Here is a 24,857-nt window from a genome sequence, read left to right as displayed (position 1 = left end):
GACATGACTAGTTTCCGCACAGGTAAATAAAATAAAAAATACTAGATGATTACCCTTGTTATATTCCTTTGAAAAGGAAATGGTGTGGGGGCATTACCTGCTGCTTTGCTTTTTGGATGCTTGCGGAATACATTATTTGATTAAAAAACAAATTTTCCATTTTGGGAGATTAGTCGATAGTTTGATGGTCCATTCAGCAACAGCATATAGAGCCGAGCAGGAGATGATGGGATCCTTTCCCTTTGTCCTCAACCGCAATTGATGAAAGACGGCGACGTTGTTGGATTTTCGATTTTCCCAGTTGCTCACTGCATCTCTGGATTTACGGATAATTTTATGGGAGCTGCCTATGTTGGGGTGCATTATTTTTCCAATAATTCCAAACGCATTTAAGTGCAAATTTATAAAAAATAATACCACCTTTTTGACTTATAACGCCGCTCGCCAAAAGAGATATTTAAGTTTAAAGCTGGCAATATGCTTTGTGATTGTGACCTTTTTTTGGTGTTTAAAGTATTACCATCATTATTTTTCCAATTTCACACCTATATTATCAAATCATTTATCACTGTGATTCTTGGCACTAATACTGTTACAATATGGGTTAGGTTAAAAGCTTTAACCAATTAAACCCCGACATGTCAGCATAAGATTTGTTTATAAATTAACATAAATATTTTTTGCTGGTGACATTGGTACTTGTACTTAAAAACATGCTAATAAAAGGATTAAGATTGTGTTATGGATAGCCAAAGAAACAGAGATGAAATTAATATAAAATAAACATCACGATACATATTAGGGAAACAACCATCCTAATAAAATTCCCTTCATTATGTCAAGTAAAACATGAGATTCTATATTTTGTCATCCGGACAAAGGGACAAGGCCTGGTTTTCTTTGGCTTATTCATAATTCATACATAAAGCAAGCCCGCGTGAAACTAACATATACCGATAGCAAGCAAGACTCACCTTGGCTCGACCTCAGCTCTGCTCTCCATAGGCTTCTAAATCGAAAATTTTCCATTCGCTGCCTCTCTAATGCCTTGTTCCAACTTTTCTCCCGAGGCAGTTTGTGTTAAAAAAAATTTCCCCAGTTCTTTCATAAATTGTTACAAAAGACAATCACCCCAAACTGAACTTTTGACCTTGACCTCCAAAATTGAAGTACTGTAATTTGTGGGTGATGTTTGACAAGTAACGGTTGCATTTCCATTTTGGAATGGCTAGGGGTACTACTTTTACAGATATAGCTAAATATCACCTGCGGCAAAAAAAAAAGTGAAATCTGGTCGATGGTCAAGAAGTCTTCTCAACCAACTGTCAGCAGCCTGAAAGACGTTGTTCGCCAAGTGACCATCGCTTGCTCCATTAGGTGTACACAAGGAACTCTTAAACTTGTATGACGCAAGACCAAAAACAGGCAATTGACTCTTCAGACCACCATCCATGTTATTGAGACCTGTTACAACCGGTACCTGATCACTTTGTCCACTTAAAATATTTAGAAAAAACCAACAGATGAGGTTTATTTGCCATTACATGGGTGCTCTCGGAGCTTATGCAAGCACAAACTATTAGTGATTAATGGCAAGTCTGTAAAACACCAGGTTGTGCAATCAGTATTTTGGTTAACATTAAGCAGCAAAAGTTTCTATGAAAAGGCATTTCTGTCCACAAAATTATATCAAATGAACTAGGAATAGGACTTTTTCAGGCAGAGCAAGATAACTACTTCAAAGTCAAACAGGAGGACCTTAAAATCACTTTTCATATTTTTAAAGTACTTATGCATTATGAGACTTAACACTTGCTAGAGACGTAAAAGATTCAAATTTACAATTTACAAGTGAAAGCTGGAAAATATAACTTAACAAGAAAGCCTAGCATATTCCTTAGTTCACAAATAGGAAAGAAGAAAGTTTCAAAATGAAATTATTTAGTACCTCCTACCGGTGTATGAAGATAATGGTAAGTCAGAAAGCAAGCATCTAGATCTTTTAACGTAGATCCAGTGGGTATTCTGTAAATTGGATACCTACGATAATGTCAGAGGAACACGTCAGTTACATATGCAAACACCAGTTTAAAAATAACTTTTAAGAAAACTAAATAATAATACCATGCCACCGAAATCCAGCTGGAAGATAGTAAATCACAGCTTTTTAGCGTCTTCAGTTCAGGGAACTGGAAGGCCAGATCTACAATCTGTTGTCATACATTTAGTTTAGGAAGTGACCAAAAATGAGAAAGGCATTGATTCAGATATTAAATGACACCATGCTGAGAGAGAGAGAGAGAGAGAGAGAGAGAGAGAGAGAGAGAGAGAGAGAGAAGGATGGAAATACATATACTAACCTTGTCAGCTAAAGGTTCTCAGCTGCATGAAGGGTCGTGCTCAAATTACTCAAAAATCAAACAATTTTGAGAATTGACAGATTCACCGTCGTCATCGCTAGATAAGTCTTCTCGAAATATCTGCTGATCTCCCATGGACAATCTATCCATCCTAGGAGACATCTCACTTGTCATGCGTGATTCCTTTTTTCTCTAAAAGGGTTTGATCCTCTTTCAGGTTCACAATCACTACTACCATCACTGCAGGAGTCCCTAAAGTCACTATCAGTGTCCTCACCTTGTTGCCTATCATAAAGGGAATTATTTAATATAACATAAAATATTTTATATAATTTTAGTTGAGGCAATTATCAAACAATAAAAATTGCTAGCAAACTACTAAGCCAAAAAAACAAAAAAGGAAAAAGGTGGGTTCTTTGAAAATCTTTTGCTTAGACAGGAATCTGTTTCTCAAGACAAAATAAGGAGAGGAGACAAAGAAAAAAAGAAGCAAAAATGAAAGGGGCGGAGAAAGGAGGCAAGGCAACAGCGCCAGCAACATGGTTAGCATTTTCACTTAACTTCGGTCTAGGTTAATAACAAATATAATTACCAAGTCTAATATTTCAGCTCTATAAGGAAGCAACTCGATTTCGTAAATAAAATTTAATACAAAGCAACTGATTCACTTCAAAACTATCACTATAAACACTCAGATACCTAGATCGTGCATGGCATTTTTGCATAAATAGGAACTGTGACACAAGACAATCGATTTGCGACGGAGACATAAGTCATCAAGTAAAGAATTACACCTTCCCAGAAAATGCTATAAACTAGGAAGCATAGAAACAGACAAATATGAATACGACATAATACGGGCATGATGACAAAAAACCTTTTTAAGAAAATCATGATAGTAATACAGCAAGATACACAACAAAATATATATTTTTATAACAATATATAAATTGAAGTCACACACGCCCCGTGTTCCTAACCCGTGTAACTCTCTGTTTGTCACCTAAGAACAAATTGAAGTCACATGGTCAAGTCACACGCCCGTGTGCTAGGCTGTGTGGTCGATTTAAAATTTATGACTTTTCATAAAATAGGTGCAGACTTCACACGCTCAGGGCACACGCTTGTGCCTGAAGCCGTGTCATCCACACGGCTGAGACACACACTCATGTCTCTGCCCGTGTGCTCAATTCTGAGCATTCTATTTTACAACAATTAGGGTGCAGGGACACTGTAATACCCCGAAAATTTTTACAGTAAAATATTATCCATGATATAGTAAAATAAGAAAATAAAGTGACAAAAAGGGAATTTTTGAGTTATGTCAATATTGGGAAGTATATTGTGATATATTAATTCAAGAAAGGACTAAATTGCAAAGATGAGAAAAGTCTTGTTACACAAGAGTAAATACTCAAAATTTAAGGGGTTGAAGTGTAAATATAAAAAGTTGAAGGACTAATGGTTCAAATATTTTAAGGGTGGAATGATCTAGAAATCAAGAAAAATTGATGAATTAGGACCAAATTGAATAGGTGAAAAATTATGAGGGACTAAATCGCAATTTTACCAAATTAAGTGATGACTCAAGGATGGAATTCTAAAATATCATGAAGGGCAAAATGGTCAATTAGTAAGAGAGAGAATTCTAGAATGTAATGATTATGTTGATGATATTTTAAATTAATTAATTAGATAAATATTATTTTATTAATATTTTTATGAGATGTTTATTATTATATTATTATTTATTTAGTATAAAAGGAAGGAAAGATGAAGAATTAACATCACATTTCTTTTCTCATGCAACCAACGTTAGAAGAGAAGGAAAAGAAAGAAATTTTGTTTTCTTTACAATTTGGTCATTCCACAAAAAATTCATAATTTTCACCTAGAAATCAAAAGAATTTCCATAGCTACTAAGAGAGAAAAATATTAAGGAGACCATGGGGAGTTAGAATATCAAGTTTGATTCAAGAAATAGAAGCTGGAGGAGAGAGAAAATCAAGTTAAAGATTAGTATCAATAGAACAAGGTAAGTATATCAAGATTTCAATATGTTTTTAAGTTTGTTATTATTGACAAAGCATGGAAATAATGTTATAGTAGAGTTTTCTTACATAAGGTCTTATGTTCTTGATATGTTAGTGAAGAGAAAATAAGAGAAAGTGATGAGAAATGGTGTAGAAAAAGAAAATAAGGGTGTTATAACATGGTAATTAATATCTTGTACTAAAACAGTTTTGGACAGCAGCAGTAGTCTAACTTTGAAAAATCATCAAAAATTGTAGAAATCTAATTATAGGATGAATAAAATATGAAATTAAATCTTATTAAGTCTAGTTTCTTATAGAATAAATTATGTAAGCAATGGAATTGTAAATCATGAGATATGATGAATTTTATGAGACAAGGTCAGAATGATTTCGGGTTCCCCTGTTCTGACTTTATAAAATCATAAAAAATTGGATAGAAATAATTATGGGCCTAAATTTATATTTTTAGAGTCCTGAATGAGTCTATTTTCAATAAAAACAAACAGAACGTCATTCGAATTCTGTACGAGGAGATAATTAATTTTTAGTGAAGAAGGGCCAAAACTGTTAGACAGCAGAACAGGGGTAAATTTAAAGAATAAACTGTACTTATTGGCTAAACCAAAAATTCTGAAAATTTTATGGTAAGAATATATATGAGTCTAGTTTTAGGGAAAATTAGCGGATCTTAATTTGGAGCTCTATAGCTCCAGATATAAATAATTTAGTGACTATGACGTAGACAGACAACTTGAATATTCATAAAAGTAAATAATAAAAATTATGGATAATTTTTCTTACAAGTGTGTTATCTACATTAAGGATGTGGAATGGAGAGGAGGAGGAGGAAAAATATGTATGAATATTCATCTAGCATGGCTAATTTGTATATTTTAGGCTTAGGGACTCAATTGAATAAAAGTAAAACTTTATGGGCAATTTTGTAAAAATGTCAGAAATGACCAAATTGCATGAAATGGATTATTTTATTATTTAAATTAAAAAATTGAATGAAATTATTAATTTAGTTCAAGATCGGGGGAAAACATGTTTTAGGGATTAAATTGAAAAGTGTTGAAATTATGGAAAGTTCTGATATTTTATAGAATTCATGAACTGTTATCAATACATATGAGAATAATAGCTGGAAATAAGGATTAAATTGCAAGAATTTTATTTTTCCTGACCCTAAGGATGAAATCGCCATTAATTAAAAGTTTAGGGGCAAAATGGTAATTTTTCCTAGAGCATTAATTAAATGCATTAGAATATGAAATGAATGAAAATGACGATCAAATTTATTTATAAAGATCCGGACGACTCAAATATGAGACTTGATCGTAGAAAAGAAAAGATATCGGATTAATGAAATTATAAACACAAACAAGCAATGAGGTAAGTTCGTGTAACTTGAATTATATTCTTAAATGCTTGAAATGTATGTTATTGATGTGAAAATAATTTGAATATTCATTGTATGAGAATTGATGGAACATTGATATATTTGATAAAAAAGGGAAGAAATCCCGGTTGAATAAAAGGAAATTTCGATGGATCTCTGAAAAGGAATTGACGGTAAAAAGGATCTAGCTCGGACGGGTGATCCTATCCTGATATAGCCCTCCCGAAGAATACGTGTAAATGGATTTAACCCGGACGGGTAATCCAAATTAGGGTCTGAATTTAGCCTGGACTGGTAATTCAAATCCAAGCTCATTAGAGTAATTGTCATTGCAGGGGATTTAGCCTGGACTGGTAATCCCGACAATACTTTATGAGTTTATATTACAGGGGATTTAGCCTGGACTGGTAATCCCACTGTAAGGATGAGGTTCACGGGAGTGTGCTCTCTGATATGAAATGTGTAAGACCATGGTTGAAAGATACCATGACAACCTGATATGAAATGTGTAAGACCATGGTTGAAAGATACCATGGCAACATGACAGAAAATGAGTAAGACCGTAGTTGAAAGACACTATGGCATCATGTCAAAGATAAATAAGACCGTGGATGGGAGACGCGATGACATCTATTGAACAATTGATATTCAGGTAATATGTATCAGATGACGAATGGTTATATGAAATAGTTGTGTGAAATGTTTACAAAAACTGGTCATATGGAAATATATGTACAAAATAGTTGTATGAAATAATTATGAAGATAGATAAACAAAATAAGAATAAGTACATGGAATATAATTTATGTTAAGTTTGATATAAACTTTACCGAAATAAATATACATAAAATATATGGAAATGATGGTGCATGAAATATTGATATAATGAAATGATTGATATATACTTATGAAGAAACGGTAAGAGAATGATATGTTTCATGACATGTACATATATGATTATCTTTGATATATTAATACAAGGAAATTATGTAAGTAAAGACAATTATTAAACTCAAGTGTAACATGTCAAGAAAATAAGTATATAAATGTTGAATTTATATGAAATATATGCAAGTATACTAACAATGATGTTGTTTGACGCTTAGACAAGTGTCAAGCTATTGATTGAACGGTAACATGTTTAATTATAAGAAGTATTGAAATGGTAAGTACTTAGATGAAAATAAAATTTAAGATTTTGTGAAATTTTTTTTATGATCCCGATTTAATTCCGGTTGGTTTTTAATGTATGTTTGGGGCTTCGAGGGCCCAAAGAGAGACGTTATGATTATTTCTAAAATATGAATAATAAATGACTCAGAATTATCTGAAAATGTTCAGTAAACTCCGATAATGCCTCGTACCCTATTCCGGCAATGGATACGGGCAAACAACATCATTGTTAGTATACTTGCACACATTTCATCTAAATTCAACATTGATATACTTATTTTCTCTACTTATCGCACTTGAGTTTACTAATAGTCTCAACTTACATAATTTCCTTGTATCAACATATCAAAGATAATCATATATGTACATGTCATGAAACATATCATGCTCTTACTGTTTCTTCATAAGCATATATCATTCATTTCATTATATCAATATTTCATGCTCCATCATTTCCATATATTTTATGTATATTTATTCCAGTAATAGTTTATATCAAACTTGACATAAATTATATTCCATGTACTTATACTTATTTTGTTTATTTATCTTCATAATTATTCCATACAACTATTTTGTACATATATTTCCATATGACCAGTTCTTGTAAACATTTCACACAACCATTTCATATAACCATTCGTCATCTGATAAGTATTACCTGAATATCAATTGTTCAATAGATGTTATAATGTCTCCCATCCACGGTCTTATTTATCTTTGACATGATGCCATAGTGTTTTTCAACTATGGTCTTACTCATTCATTTTCTGTCATGTTGCCATGGTATCTTTCAACCATGGTCTTATTCTTTTCATGTCACGTTGCCATGGTATCTTTCAACCATGGTCTTATTCATTTCATGTCAGGTTACCATGGTATCTTTCAACCATGGTCTTATTCATTTCATGTCACGTTGCCATGGTATCTTTCAACCATGGTCTTACACATTTCATATCAGGTTGCCATGGTATCTTTCAACCATGGTCTTACACATTTCATATCAGGTTGCCATGGTATCTTTCAACCATGGTCTTATATCAAGTTGCCATGGTATCTTTCAACCATGGTCTTACACATTTCATATCAGAGAGCACACTCCTGCGAACCTCATCCTTACAGTGGGATTACCAGTCCAGGCTAAATCCCCTGTAATATAAACTCATAAAGTATTGTTGGGATTAGCAGTCAGGCTAAATCCCCTACAATGAAAATTACTCTAATGAGCTTGGATCTGAATTACTAGTCCAGACTAAATTCAGACCCTAATTAGGATTACCCGTCCGGGCTAAATCCATTTTACACGTATTCTTCGGGAGGGCTGTATCAGAATAGGATCACCCATCCGGGCTAGATCCTTTTTACCGTCAATTCCTTTTCAGAGATCCATCGAATTTTCCTTTCATTCAATCGGGCTTTATTTTCAATTTATATCGAGTATTAGCAATATTTCATCAATTATCATGAATTGAACATTCAAATCATATTTTCATCACATAACCACATATTTCAAGTATTTAAAATACAATTCAAGTTACACAAACTTACCCCATTGCTTGTTTGTGTTTATAATTTCATTAATCCGATATCTTTTATTTTCCACGATCAAGTCTCATTTTTGAGTCGTCCGGATCTGTATAAATAAATTTGATCATCATTTTCATTCATTTCATATTCTAATGCATTTAATTAATGCTCTAGGAAATATTACCATTTTGCCCCTAAACTTTTAATTAATGACGATTTCATCCTTAGGGTCAGGAAAATAAAATTCTTACAATTTAATCCTTATTTCTAGATATTATTCTCATACATATTGATAAAAATTCCATGAATTCTATAAAATATCAGAATTTTCCATAATTTCAACACTTTTCAATTTAATCCCTAAAACATGTTTCCCCCCATCTTGAACTAAATTAATAATTTCATTCAATTTTGTAATTTAAATAATAAAATAATCCATTTCATGCAATTTGGTCATTTCTGACATTTTTACAAAATTACCCATAAAGTTTTACTTTTATTCAATTTAGTCCCTGAGCCTAAAACATGCAAATTAGCCATGCTAGATGAATATTCATACATATTTTTCCTCCTCCTCCTCTCCATTCCACATCCTTAGTGTATATAACACACTTGTAAGTAACATTATCTATAATTTTTATTATTTACTTTTATGAATATTCAAGCTGTCTATCTGTGTCATAGTCACTAAATTATTTATAACTCAAGCTACGGAACTCCAAATTAAGATCCGTTAATTTTCCCTAAAACTAGACTCATATATTTTCTTACCATAAAATTTTCAGAATTTTCAGTTTAGCCATTAGGTACAGTTTATTCTTTAAATTCACCCCTATTCTGCTGTCTGACAGTTCCGACCCTTCTTCACTAAAAATTAATTATCTCACAGTACAGAACTCGGATAATATTCCCATTGATTTCTCTTGAAAATATACTCATTATTAATTCTAAAAATAAAAATTTAAGCCTCTAATTATTTTTCTTCAATTTTTGGTGATTTTTCAAAGTCAGAACAGGGGAACCCGAATTCATTCTGACCTTGTCTCACAAAATTCATTATATCTCATAATTTACAATTCAATTGCTACACCGTTTCTTCTATAAGAAACTAGACTCAATAAGCTTTAATTCAATATTTTATTAATCCTCTAATTCAATTTCTACAATTTTTGGTGATTTTTAAAACTTAGACTACTGCTGCTGTCCAAAATAGTCTAAGTGCAAAATGTTAATTTTCTACTTTTAATTTCAATTTAATCCTAACTAAATTCACTTGCTTTTCTATCTTAATTCATACTTTATTTCTACTCAATTTTTAACTAAACTCATATTTAACTATTAAATTTCCAGCATATTTTCCTAATTTTGAAATTTCATCAATTTAGTCCCTACAACATAAAACTTATGAATTAATTTACAATTCAATCCTTATTTCATTTCTAACTTGAATTCCTATCAATCTAACCCCTAATTCATCTTTTTATTCAACATGAACAATATTTAAAAATCTAATAACTTTCAAAATATTCACTTAATTTCATCAAAACATTGTCCCAAAGCTTCCAAAACATCAAAATTAAGTAAAAAGGGCTAAATTGACTTACCTATTTAACTTTCAAGCCTTGAAATCCTAATTTTTCCCTTTTTCCTTCTTTCTTTTTTTCCTTCCTTCTTTCTTTCCCCTGTTCTCTGTTTCGTTTCATCCTTTCTTTCTTTTTCTTTTTTATTCCTTTTTCTTTATATATATATATATATTATAATAACTTAATAATAGCTATAATAAAATATCTATTTAATATCCAAAATCTATTTTACATTTGTATACACATATATTATTACATTTGTCTTTCTTTAATCTATTTATTATATAAATATCTTTTACTTAATAATAATATATAATTTAATAATATACTTATATAATAAGTAAATATACATGTATTTTACAAATGTATGTATATTAGTATCACACATGTCACTATACATACCATACATTTGTCAACTTTTTATTTATTTATCATATAATATTAATTTAATAATAATAAATACATTAATATTTACTTAAATAATAAGAAATAAATATATGTATTACAAATGTGTGTATTATATTTATTATACTTGTATTTTGTTTTTGCCATACACTTGGCACTCTTTTTGGTTTATTTACTTATTTAGTCCTTTTAATTTTCTTTATTCTATAATTAAACTTTCACACTTCATTCAATTTAATCTTTTTATCTAATTATCCTTTATTTAAGCTAATTTGCTTCATTAAACTTTAATTAATCACTCTCTTAACTTCGTAAATATTTTTAATAAATATTTACAAATCTATTTTTTAGAAACGGGGACCCGAAAATGCACTTTTTTGATAACTGTAAAAATTCGGGTCATTACACACATGGCCGAAACACACGCCCATGGGGCAAGCCGTGTGTCACACACGACCTAGACACACGCCCGTGTGTCTACCCGTGTGGACAAAAACAAGACTATTTACCAAGCCATTTAGTCTTCTTTTTATGCACACACCTATACAACAAAACATAACATCAATCCAAACAATTACATTCAATCAATTCAGACACAATTAAGACATCCACACATCATTCACATGCTACCATTTACCACATACAAACATCACATACTTATCAACTTAAACCATGCAAATTTCCACATCCATAAAAACATCATCATATGCATATATACTTAAACCAATATTAGTCAATTTCAATGGCCATTTACAAAATGAATTATCAACCAATGTAAGCCAACACATTTGGACAAATCAATTATGACACATAACAAAATGACCAAGTCCCTATACATGCCATAACTCAAAATGTTGAATTCATTGGTACCCAAATAATCAGTTGATAGTGTGATGGAGTCTCCGGTGATCCCCAAATCTGAGCTAGCTTGGTGACACTATAAGACAAGGGAAAAGAAAGGGGAGTAAGCTATAAAGCTTAGTAAGTTCCTATGCAAATAATAAGCATCATAAACACATATTTAACATACAATTTACATGAGGTAAATTAACATAAATGTTATTATAAATCTCATAGTCAAACTTACTTAATCATAACCTTAACGAGGGTTCATTACATAACGAGCTCATTACATATGAGTTTTACGTACAGACCTAAGTCATCTCGAATTGGATTTACACACAATTCATCTTTGACATACTCGTTAAATTACCCATTGAACCACTAGGGATACTAAAAGATACTCGGGAGTCTCGTACACATGGTAACATGTCAATGCCATATCCCAGATATGGCCTTACATGTAATCTCATATCGATGCCAATAGCCCAAATATGATCTTACACGAAGTCTCATATTGATGCCATATCCCAGATATGGTCTTACACGTAGTCTTAATAACCCTAATGTCATGACATTTGTATCCTATCTATTCCTAAAGTTCAACCGGGATTTCACGCTTGTCGTAACTTTGTCGAATACGTCCAATGGTCAATCACAATTCATACAATAATAAAGCATTTAAAACATAATTAAAACAATATATTATTTACATACGAACTTACCTCAGTACAAAAATAGTAGAAATGAGACCTAATCGTCAAACACTTTGTTTTTCCAACGATCTAGGTCCTAACCTCGTTTCTCTTGATCTATAATAGTAAATTTAACTCATTTATTATTCACATTACTCAATTAAGTTCAAAAATAACATTATGGTAAAATTATGTTTTTGCCCTTAAACTTTGACCTTTTTACACTTTGGTCCCTAGGTTCGTAAATTGAAATCTATTCAATTTCTTCAAGACCCAAGCCTAGTCGAACCTCTTTCATGCTTATAACAACCCACATTTTCATTTAATCACAGTTTTACACACATTTTATAACATTTTTACAAATAGGTCCTTTTGACATTTTCATCAAAAATCACCTAACAAGTGTTGTTTATCATATACCAAACATATATTTTCTACCATTAGACATCAAAATACACACATATCTAACATGGGTCAAACCCAAACCTTAATCATTTCTCAAATTAATGGTAGAAATAGATAGATCGAGTGATAACGACTTCAAAAAGGTAAAGAGCATTAAAAATGGGACAATAACAAACTTACATCGAGCTTGAAAAGTGAAAAAACCCTAGCTATGTCTTCTCCCTTTAATTTTCGGCCAAGCAAGAAGAAGATTGTAACACCCCCTAATCCCAAACCGTTGTCGAAGTAGGGTTACGAGGCGTTACCGAACATATTGGTTAATTTACAAACAATTCATGAATAAACAATAAATATATTAAAATTAAATCATTATGTCTCTTTTATGAACCCTTAAGGCCTAAATCACGTATTATAAATGAATAAGGACTTATTCAAGTACTCCAAAAATTTTTCGTAATATAATTATTATTTTTATTTTTATTTAAAAAAATTAATATAACCCCTTTAGAAACATCTAACATTCCTTGCAATTTCAAATTTGCAACCAATTCAACACAACAACAACTCAACAAATATAATCTTCATTCAAATCACATTCGTTTCATAACAATATCACTAATCCTTATTTTATCTAACATTATATCCATTCATACTTTCAAGTAGTATTTAAACATCTTAGTTAATTTCCATTCATATCATATATCAACTTATATTAACTTAACTAATATATTCATGAGTTAATACAAAACATAGACATATAAGCTCCTATACATGCCATATAAACAATTTAAAGTATTTATAACAAACTTTACCAGAAAATCGAGATAGTGTGACTTGAGCGTGATGATCCGATTCTCTGACCCTCCCGTTAATCTACAATAAGCAATAAACATTACAAGTAAGCTGACTATAGCTTAGTAACTTCGTCGGCTTTAACCATAAATCTTACCAAATATTAGTTTTTCAAAATTCAAATCATATGGACATTTCAAGTAAGTTACTTTCATCCTGTAAGTCATAATCTCATTTTTTTTTAAAAATTAGTTAATTGAGCTCAATAATAATGATAACATTACTTACATTTCTTTTTCCACACGTTACATTTACGACTTACCAACTTGTCCATTTAAGGAACGACTTACGGATTTGAGTACATCGTGATCTGATGCCCGAAGTCTAGCTGAAGCACATAAGTGCTAAACGGAAGCCCGAAGGCTAACTAAAGCACATAAGTGCTAAACGGAAGCCCGAAGGCTAACTGAAGCTCATCAGAGCTGAACTAAAACCCCAAAAGGGTTATCTGTAACACCCCTTACTCGTATTCCGGCTCGGAACAGAGTATGAGGTATTACTAAGTTTTTTAAAAAAAATTTCGACAGCATTTCTGCTTAATTTTGCTTAAACCTCCTGCAAATTTAAATCACAATCCAATATATATATATCAACCAAACTCATTTATAATAATACTCACAATTTAACTATTAATGAACACCACATTTTAAATCAAACCATAACATATATTTACATGATGATTCCATATTTCATAGGTCGTCTATACATGCCATAATTTTCCGGAACGATAGTAGCAAAATACCCCAAGTGTGAAGGATATTGTGGATGATTGTCTGACTTCGTTCCAAATTTCCGAGTTGTCGGAAGTCACTATAATCAAGGGAAAAATAAAATCGAGTAAGCATATAGCTTAGTAAGTAAACACATGATAAATAAGTAATTACTCACATAACTACACCAAAATATAAACTTATTCATGAATAACTTCATTGTTTAGGCAATTTCCAGCAAACTGTTTTTCTGCGTCATAGTCGCTAATTTATTTTTATCCGGAGATACAGGGCTCCAAATTGAGTTTCGTAAATTTTCCCTGAAACTAGACTCATATACCATTTCACCATAAAAATTTCAGAATTTTTACCCAGCCAATTAGTACAGTTTATTCATTAAAACTTCCCCTGTTTCACTGCCCAACGGTTCTGACCCTTCCTCAAAAAAATTCACTTAACTCTCTGTACAAAATTTTAAAAATGGTTTCGCTTGTTTCTATTAAAAATAGAGTCAATAAGGAATCCAGGAATATAAATTTCACACCATAATTATTTTTGTACAATTTTTGGTGATTTTCCAAAGTTAGAACAGGGGATCCCGAAATCAATCCAGCCCTGTTTCAGTAAAATTCAGATATCTCCAAAAATACAACTCTTTTGCTTATTCTATTTATTTCATATGAAAATAGACACATTCAGCTTCAATTTCATATATTATTCAGCTTCCCATTCATTTTCCACCATTTATGGTGATTTTTCAAAGTTACCCATCTGCTGTTGTTCAACACAGTTTATAACTAAATCGTTCCTTTTTTCGTTTTTGATATTTTCTCCCATCTCGATTTAGTATCCAACTCAATATTTGCCCCATAAAAATTTCCACCATATGGAAATATTCACCTTCCACACTTTTTCGTTGAGCAATCGGAATGTTAACCGTTATTGATGGATCTCGCACTTAGCACCACCACTTAATCGGGGAATCAGCACTTAGCAACCCCTTGGGGGAATCAGCACATAGCAACCCCCTTTTTATTTCAGAGATACGGTGGATATCGCACTTAGCACCACCAATGAACTGGGGAATCAGCACTTAGCAACCCCTCGGGGGAATCAGCACATAGCAACCCCCTTTCACATTTCAAAGATACGGTGGATATCGCACATAGCACCACCAATGAATCGGGGAATCAGCACACAGCAACCCCTTTATGTACAACATACTTCGGCTTATTCCGAGTGTTCAACCCATAAATCATATATTGCAACCCTTTACCACCTTTCCCGATTTAACAACATTTTTAGGATATGGCCAAACATTTATTTTAATTCCAAATAAATCTCAACATATATCAATTAATGTCAAAATAATACATCAAGTCACGTGTTTACTTACCTCGGTGCAAAATATCGTAATATTGCACTTCACTCCACTATCTTTTCTTTTCCTCGTTTGAGATAATCTTCACGTCTTTCTTGATCTATAATAGCAAATTTAACTCATTTAATGTTCACATTCATTAAAATAATCCACCACCCAACTTTTTGAAAAATTACAATTTTGCCCCCAAACTTTTGCATAATTACACTTTTGTCCCCAAGCTTGGAAATTAAACTTCATCACTTATTCTTAGGTTTTATGACATGCTGAACATTTTTCCCTTCTATGGCAACATCAAATTCTCACTCTAACATACACTTATGAACAATAATTATTTTTACCGATTATGCCTATTTACCCGTTTTCGCTTAAAATCGCTTAGCAAAAGTTGTTTAACATAATTTATAGCTTCATATTCCACCATAAAACAGCAAAATAAACACATTTCACCTATGGGTATTTTTCCAAATATGAGCCCTAACACGAATTATTGCTAGAATAAGCTAAACCGAGTTACGAGGATTCCAAAAATGCGAAGAACATTAAAAACGGGGCTAGGATGCACTTACTATGAGCTTGAGAAAGCAAAGAAACCTTAGCTATGGCTTCCTTCAAATTTCGGCAGCAACTAATGAGGAAGATGATGATTTTTGTCATCTTTTTCCCATTTTATTTTTTTTATTACCAAATGACTAATATGCCCCCACTTAAAAAAATCTATTTCTCTCATTTCTTATGTCTATTTTTGTCCATCAACTAACTAATGGTCTAATTACCACATAAAGACCTCCAATTTAAAATTTCATATCAATTAGATACTTCTACATATAGAACTCAACTTTTGCACTATTTACAATTTAGTCCTTTTGACTAAATTGAGTGCCCAAACGTCGAAATTTTCGAACGAAATTTTTACGAAAATTTTCCGTGAAATTGTAGACCATAAAAATATAATAATAACCATATTTTCCCTCGTCGGATTTGTGGTCCCGAAACCACTATTCCGACTAGGCCCAAAATCGGGCTGTTACAACTCTCCCCCTTTAAGGATTTTCGTCCCCGAAAATCTTACCGGAAAAGAGATTTGGGTACTGTTTCCTCATAATTTCCTCCGGTTCCCACGTAGCTTCCTCCATCCCATGTTTTTGCCACAATACTTTTACTAAGGATACACTTTTATTCCTTAACTGCTTGACTTCCCGAGCCAAAATCTTTATTGGTTCTTCCTCATAAGTCATATCTGGTCTGACCTCAATCTCTGTAGGGGAAACTATATGTGAAGGATCCGAACGGTAACGTCGCAACATCGACACATGAAACACATTATGTATCTTTTCCAACTCTGGCGGTAAAGCTAACCGATATGCTACAGGGCCAACTCTCTCGGTAACTTCATATGGTCCAATAAAACGTGGACTTAGTTTGCCTTTACGACCAAATCTCAGAATCTTCTTCCATGGGGATACTTTCAAGAACACTTTATCACCCACTTGAAACTCAATTTCTTTTCTCTTTAAATCCGCATACGACTTTTGCCGATCTGAGGCAGCCTTTAAACAGTCACGAATTATTTTCACCTTTTCTTCAGTTTCTTTCACCAAGTCGACTCCATGAATCCGGTTCTCACCGAGCTCAGTCCAATATAAAGAAGTTCTACACTTACGCCCATATAATGCTTCATACGGTGCCATTCGTATACTTGACTGATAGCTATTGTTATAAGCAAATTCAACCAATGGTAGATATTTCTCCCAACTGCCTTTCAATTCTAAAATACAACACCGGAGCATATCTTCAAGAATTTGAATCACTCTTTCCGATTGCCCGTCAGTTTGCGGATGAAACGCAGTACTGAAATTCAATTTTGTACCCAAGGCTTCCTGCAACTTTATCCAAAACCTCGAAGTAAATCTCGGATCTCTATCCGATATAATAGATTTAGGCACCCCATGTAATCTCACTATTTCAGCAACATATAATTCTGCCAACCTGTCAAGTGAGTAATCAATGCGTATCGGAATAAAATGAGCTGACTTTGTCAATCTATCAACAATTACCCAAATAGCATCTTTCTTCTTTGGAGTTAAAGGCAATCCTGTCACAAAATCCATCGTAATACTATCCCACTTCCACTCTGGAATCGTTATCGGTTGAAGTAAACCCGATGGTACTTAATGCTCAGCCTTCACTTGTTGACAGATTAAACACTTTGATACAAATTCCGAGATATCCTTTTTCATGCCTGGCCACCAATACAACTTCTTCAAATCATTATACATTTTCACACTACCCGGATGAACTGACAAGTCACCACTATGTGCCTCACATAAAATGGTCTGAATTAACTCATCATTTCTTGGTACACATACTCTATCCCGGAACATCAAGCAATCATCTGAACCAATTTGAAAATCTGAGTCAACACCTGCTTCACACTGAGCTCTCTTGGCTTGCAATTTACTGTCATTCTTTTGAGATTCCCGAATTTGCTGAAGAAATAATGGTCTAGCTCTCAATTCAACCAACATTGAGCCATCATCAGATAAAGTTAACATCGTACCCATAGCTCTCAAAGCAAATAAAGATTTTCTGCTCAAGGCATCAGCAACCACATTAGCTTTCCCGGGGTGATAATCAATCACTAGCTCATAGTCTTTGATTAGCTCGAGCCATCTTCGTTGCCGCAAATTCAAATCTTTTTGGCTCATCAAATACTTCAAACTCTTATGATCAGTGAAGATTCGGCACTTTTCACCATACAAATAATGACGCCAAATTTTTAAAGCAAAAACAATGGCAGCCAATTCTAAATCATGCGTCGGATAATTCTTCTCATGCGGTTTCAATTGTCTCGAAGCATAAGCTATTACTTTGCCCTCTTGCATTAACACACACCCAAGACCATTCAACGATGCATCACTGTAAATTACAAACTCCTTCCCGGACTCAGGTTGCACCAACACTGGCGCCTCAGTCAATAATGCCTTCAACTTTTCAAAACTCTGTTGACATTTATTGGTCCATTCAAACTTGACATTCTTCTGCAGTAACTTAGTCATAGGAGAAGCAATCATCGAAAATCCCTTGACAAAGCGTCTGTAATACCCAGCTAAGCCCAGAAAGCTTCTAACTTCTGTCACATTCTTTGGTGGCTCCCAATCAACAATTGCTGAAATTTTGCTTGGATCAACCCGAATACCTTCACTTGAAACTATATGTCCCAAGAATCCAACCTCACGAAACCAAAACTCACTTTTGCTGAATTTAGCATACAATTTCTTTTCTCTCAAAATCTGCAACACAGTTCTTAAATGTTCTGCATGCTCAGATTCATCCCGAGAATAGATTAAAATATCATCTATGAACACCACCACGAACTTATCCAAGTACGGCCGAAAAATTCAGTTCATCAAGTCCATAAAAATAGCTGGAGCATTTGTTAACCCAAAAGGCATTACCAGAAATTCATAGTGTCCATACCTTGTTCTAAAGGCGGTTTTCGGCACATCAGACTCTTTAACTCTTAACTGATAGTAACCAGACCTCAGATCGATCTTGGAGAACACTGTTGCCCCTTTTAATTGATCAAACAAATCATCAATTCTCGGCAAAGGATACTTGTTCTTTATGGTCACCTTATTGAGCTGATGATAGTCAATACAAAGTCTCATAGAGCCGTCCTTCTTTTTCACAAATAACACAGGAGCACCCCAAGGAGAAAAACTCGGTCTCACAAATCCTTTATCTGTCAACTCTTGTAACTGAGCTTTTAATTCCTTCAACTCAGTCGGAGCCATTCGATACGGTGCAATAGAAATCGGTGCAGTACCGGGTAACAGATCAATAGAAAACTCAACTTCTCTAATCGGAGGTAACCCAGGCAATTCCTCTGGAAATACATCTGGAAATTCACAGACTACCGGCACTGATTCAAGCTTCGACCCAGTTATATCAGTATTCAACACATAAGCAAGATAAACTTCACATCCCTTTCTCAAGTATTTCTGAGCAGACATGTGCGAAATCACCATAGGCAACTTATTCGGCTCCTCTGTTTCAATCCGGAGAATTTCACCATTTTCACACTTTAATTCAAGAATTTTCTGTCTACAATTCACCTTGGCATCATGCAATATCAACCAATCCATCCCCAAAATAACATCGAACTCATCAAAAGGTAACAACATCAAATTAGCCAGGAAACAGTGACCTTGAATCATCAGGGGGCAATTCTTGCAAATCTTATCAACTAAGACATACTTGCCTAATGGATTTGATACTTTAACTACATATTCAGTGTTTTCAACAGACAATTTCTTACTAGATACCAATTTCATGCATACATATGAATGAGTAGAGCCGGGATCAATCAAAGCAATAACATCTATATCATGAAGAGAAAATGTACCAGTAATCACATCGGGAGATGAGGCATCCTCTCGAGCACGTATGGCATAAGTCCTGGCAGGCGCTCTAATTTCTGATCCTCCAGCTGCATCTTTCATCACACTTTTACCACTGACTTTGCTTCCCACATTTCTCGGCGGTCTCCCTCTACTAACAATATCACCCGATCCAGCTCTTGGCAAATTTTCTTCCTCTCTTCTCTCAGGGCAATCTCTTACATAATGCTCTTGGGAACCACACCTGAAACAAGCTCGTTTAAATCCCCAACACTCACCAATATGTCGCCTGCCACACTGTTGACATTCAGGCCGGGTGTTTCCTACATTGCCCACACTTGCTACAGAGGTAGCTCGAGTTGTAGCTCCAGAATACGACCTCCCTCGGTCTCTGCGTGAATACCCAACTGAACCAGTTGGTCGTGGATCCATCCCTTTAAACTTCTTCGAATGAGATTGAAATGTTCTGCCCATTGTCCTCTTCCTTACATCTCGAGATTCCATCTCTGCCCTTCTCTTTTCTCTATTCAGTTCTTCAGCTTTACAGGCCCGATCAACTAACACCACAAATTCTTTTAACTCTAAAATCCCAACATGCAATCTGATGTCTTCATTTAGCCCCTCTTCAAATCTTTTACACATAATAGCCTCCGTAGGCACACATTCCTGGGCATATTTACTAAGCCGAACAAACTCCCGTTCATATTCTGCTACGGACATTCGGCCCTGTTTCAACTCGAGAAACTCTTTGCGTTTTTGATCAATAAATCGTTGGCTTACATATTTCTTTCTAAATTCTTCCTGAAAGAAGTCCCAAGTAACTCTTTCTTTTGGAACCACCGATATCAATGTTTTCCACCAACGATATGCCGAATCCTTCAATAAAGACACAGCACATTTCAAACATTCTTCAGGGGTGCAAGATAATTCATCAAATACCCGAATAGTATTTTCAAGCCAAAACTCGGCTTTTTCCGGATCATCATCAACATTGGCCCTAAAATCTTCAGCCCCATGCTTTTGAATTCTATCAACGGGTGGTTTACTTGATCTCACCAATTCAGCACTTCGTGGAGCTACGGGGACCGGCGGAGGAATAGGAGGGGGTGGAGGAGGTGGAACATTCGGATTTACACGGACATATTCTGTATACCAATCACTCATCATTCGGAGGAAGGCTTCTCGAGCCTCATCCTGTCCATGTGTCTCATGTCTACTCTCTTCATGCGCGGTCCCTTGTGCGGGAACCGGCGTGTTACTTTCAACATCATCTGCCATACTTCGATTAGGATCCATTTACTATATAAAACAAAATTTTAAATTGTCAGAAATCATCACACTATCACAATATATTGATGGCATGTATAGACTGACTTTCACTCATATTTTATTGGTCCGAGAACCGACTAAACCGTAGCTCTGATACCACTAAAATGTAACACCCCTTACTCGTATTCCGGCTCGGAACAGAGTATGAGGTATTACTAAGTTTTTTAAAAAAAATTTCGACAGCATTTCTGCTTAATTTTGCTTAAACCTCCTGCAAATTTAAATCACAATCCAATATATATATCAACCAAACTCATTTATAATAATACTCACAATTTAACTATTAATGAACACCACATTTTAAATCAAACCATAACATATATTTACATGATGATTCCATATTTCATAGGTCGTCTATACATGCCATAATTTTCCGGAACGATAGTAGCAAAATACCCCAAGTGTGAAGGATAGTGTGGATGATTGTCTGACTTCGTTCCAAATTTCCGAGTTGTCGGAAGTCACTATAATCAAGGGAAAAATAAAATCGAGTAAGCATATAGCTTAGTAAGTAAACACATGATAAATAAGTAATTACTCACATAACTACACCAAAATATAAACTTATTCATGAATAACTTCATTGTTTAGGCAATTTCCAGCAAACTGTTTTTCTGCGTCATAGTCGCTAATTTATTTTTATCCGGAGCTACAGGGCTCCAAATTGAGTTTCGTAAATTTTCCCTGAAACTAGACTCATATACCATTTCACCATAAAAATTTCAGAATTTTTTACCCAGCCAATTAGTACAGTTTATTCATTAAAACTTCCCCTGTTTCACTGCCCAACGGTTCTGACCCTTCCTCAAAAAAATTCACTTAACTCTCTGTACAAAATTTTAAAAATGGTTTCGCTTGTTTCTATTAAAAATAGAGTCAATAAGGAATCCAGGAATATAAATTTCACACCATAATTATTTTTGTACAATTTTTGGTGATTTTCCAAAGTTAGAACAGGGGATCCCGAAATCAATCCAGCCCTGTTTCAGTAAAATTCAGATATCTCCAAAAATACAACTCTTTTGCTTATTCTATTTATTTCATATGAAAATAGACACATTCAGCTTCAATTTCATATATTATTCAGCTTCCCATTCATTTTCCACCATTTATGGTGATTTTTCAAAGTTACCCATCTGCTGTTGTTCAACACAGTTTATAACTAAATCGTTCCTTTTTTCGTTTTTGATATTTTCTCCCATCTCGATTTAGTATCCAACTCAATATTTGCCCCATAAAAATTTCCACCATATGGAAATATTCACCTTCCACATTTTTTCGTTGAGCACTCGGAATGTTAACCGTTATTGGTGGATCTCGCACTTAGCACCACCACTTAATCGGGGAATCAGCACTTAGCAACCCCTTGGGGGAATCAGCAAATAGCAACCCCCTTTTTATTTCAGAGATACGGTGGATATCGCACTTAGCACCACCAATGAACTGGGGAATCAACACTTAGCAACCCCTCGGGGGAATCAGCACATAGCAACCCCCTTTCACATTTCAAAGATACGGTGGATATCGCACATAGCACCACCAATGAATCGGGGAATCAGCACACAGCAACCCCTTTATGTACAACATACTTCGGCTTATTCCGAGTGTTCAACCCATAAATCATATATTGCAACCCTTTACCACCTTTCCCGATTTAACAACATTTTTAGGATATGGCCAAACATTTATTTTAATTCCAAATAAATCTCAACATATATCAATTAATGTCAAAATAATACATCAAGTCACGTGTTTACTTACCTCGGTGCAAAATATCGTAATATTGCACTTCACTCCACTATCTTTTCTTTTCCTCGTTTGAGATAATCTTCACGTCTTTCTTGATCTATAATAGCAAATTTAACTCATTTAATGTTCACATTCATTAAAATAATCCACCACCCAACTTTTTGAAAAATTACAATTTTGCCCCCAAACTTTTGCATAATTACACTTTTGTCCCCAAGCTTGGAAATTAAACTTCATCACTTATTCTTAGGTTTTATGACATGCTGAACATTTTTCCCTTCTATGGCAACATCAAATTCTCACTCTAACATACACTTATGAACAATAATTATTTTTACCGATTATGCCTATTTACCCGTTTTCGCTTAAAATCGCTTAGCAAAAGTTGTTTAACATAATTTATAGCTTCATATTCCACCATAAAACAGCAAAATAAACACATTTCACCTATGGGTATTTTTCCAAATATGAGCCCTAACACGAATTATTGCTAGAATAAGCTAAACCGAGTTACGAGGATTCCAAAAATGCGAAGAACATTAAAAACGGGGCTAGGATGCACTTACTATGAGCTTGAGAAAGCAAAGAAACCTTAGCTATGGCTTCCTTCAAATTTCGGCAGCAACTAATGAGGAAGATGATGATTTTTGTCATCTTTTTCCCATTTTATTTTTTTTATTACCAAATGACTAATATGCCCCCACTTAAAAAAAATCTATTTCTCTCATTTCTTATGTCTATTTTTGTCCATCAACTAACTAATGGTCTAATTACCACATAAAGACCTCCAATTTAAAATTTCATATCAATTAGATACTTCTACATATAGAACTCAACTTTTGCACTATTTACAATTTAGTCCTTTTGACTAAATTGAGTGCCCAAACGTCGAAATTTTCGAACGAAATTTTTACGAAAATTTTCCGTGAAATTGTAGACCATAAAAATATAATAATAACCATATTTTCCCTCGTCGGATTTGTGGTCCCGAAACCACTATTCCGACTAGGCCCAAAATCGGGCTGTTACATTATCTGAAACTCATATGAGTTAACGGAAGCTCGTAAGAGCTAAACAAAAAGCAAACACAAGAATTCGCAACAAATGCTGAATCTTGGTTTACTTGGGTAATTTACCGTCAATTCATCTTTTTCACTGAACGATCGTACTTATTTCCTGCGTTCCGTTCCTCCAAAATACTCAGTTCAATTTCGTAACTTTTGTACATAATTTACTTATTTTCAACAATTAACATACATAAATATTAATACCATTCATAAAATAATATTGAAATTTAATAATTTAACCGTACGAACTTACCCGGAACAATTTGCAGTAGTTGTAGAGATTTCTGGAACTATTCCAGAATTTTCTCTTTTCCTCGTTTATCCTCGATTTCTTGATCTATAATGTAAAATTTTTCACTTATCAGTATTGACTTCACATTCATTCTATTTCACCTCCTTAATGTTTATAACCCGCTTATAAGTAACATTATCTGAAATTTCACTATTTACCTATGTATATTCAATGTTGTCCATCCGTGCTATAGTCACTAAATTATTTTTATCTTGAGCTACAGAACTCCAAATTAGGATCCGCTAATTTTTCTTGAAACTAAACTCATATATATTCTTATCATAAAATTTTTAGAATTTTTGGTTTAGCCAATAAGTACAGATTATTCTTTAAAGTCACCCCTATTCTGCTATCTGACAGTTTCGACCCTTCTTCACTAAAAATTAATTATTTCCTCGTACGAAATTCAGATGATGTTACCATTTCTTTTTATTGAAAATAGACTCATTCATAATTTTAAACATGTAAATTTAAGCTCATAATTATTTTTATCCAATTTTTGATGATTTTCCAAAGTCAGAACAGGGGAACCCGGAATCATTCTGACCTTGTCTCACTAAATTTATTATATCTCATTATTTATGATGCCAATGCTTTCACCATTTCTTCTATAAGAAACTAGACTCAAAATAGCTTTAATTCCATATT

At 33.7% G+C, this 24,857-nt stretch overlaps 1 pseudogene; it reads right to left on the bottom strand.

Moving 5' to 3' along the window:
• Positions 1 to 746: 746 nt before the first annotated feature.
• On the bottom strand, positions 747 to 2,662 carry LOC107947774 (uncharacterized; annotated as a pseudogene).
• Between the last annotated feature and the right edge of the window lie 22,195 nt (positions 2,663 to 24,857).

This window comes from Gossypium hirsutum, chromosome A03, assembly GCF_007990345.1.
Source record: "Gossypium hirsutum isolate 1008001.06 chromosome A03, Gossypium_hirsutum_v2.1, whole genome shotgun sequence".
Taxonomy (NCBI): Eukaryota; Viridiplantae; Streptophyta; class Magnoliopsida; order Malvales; family Malvaceae; genus Gossypium; species Gossypium hirsutum.
Note: the sequence above shows the minus strand (reverse complement) of the source record. Positions and strands in the feature narration are given on the sequence as shown.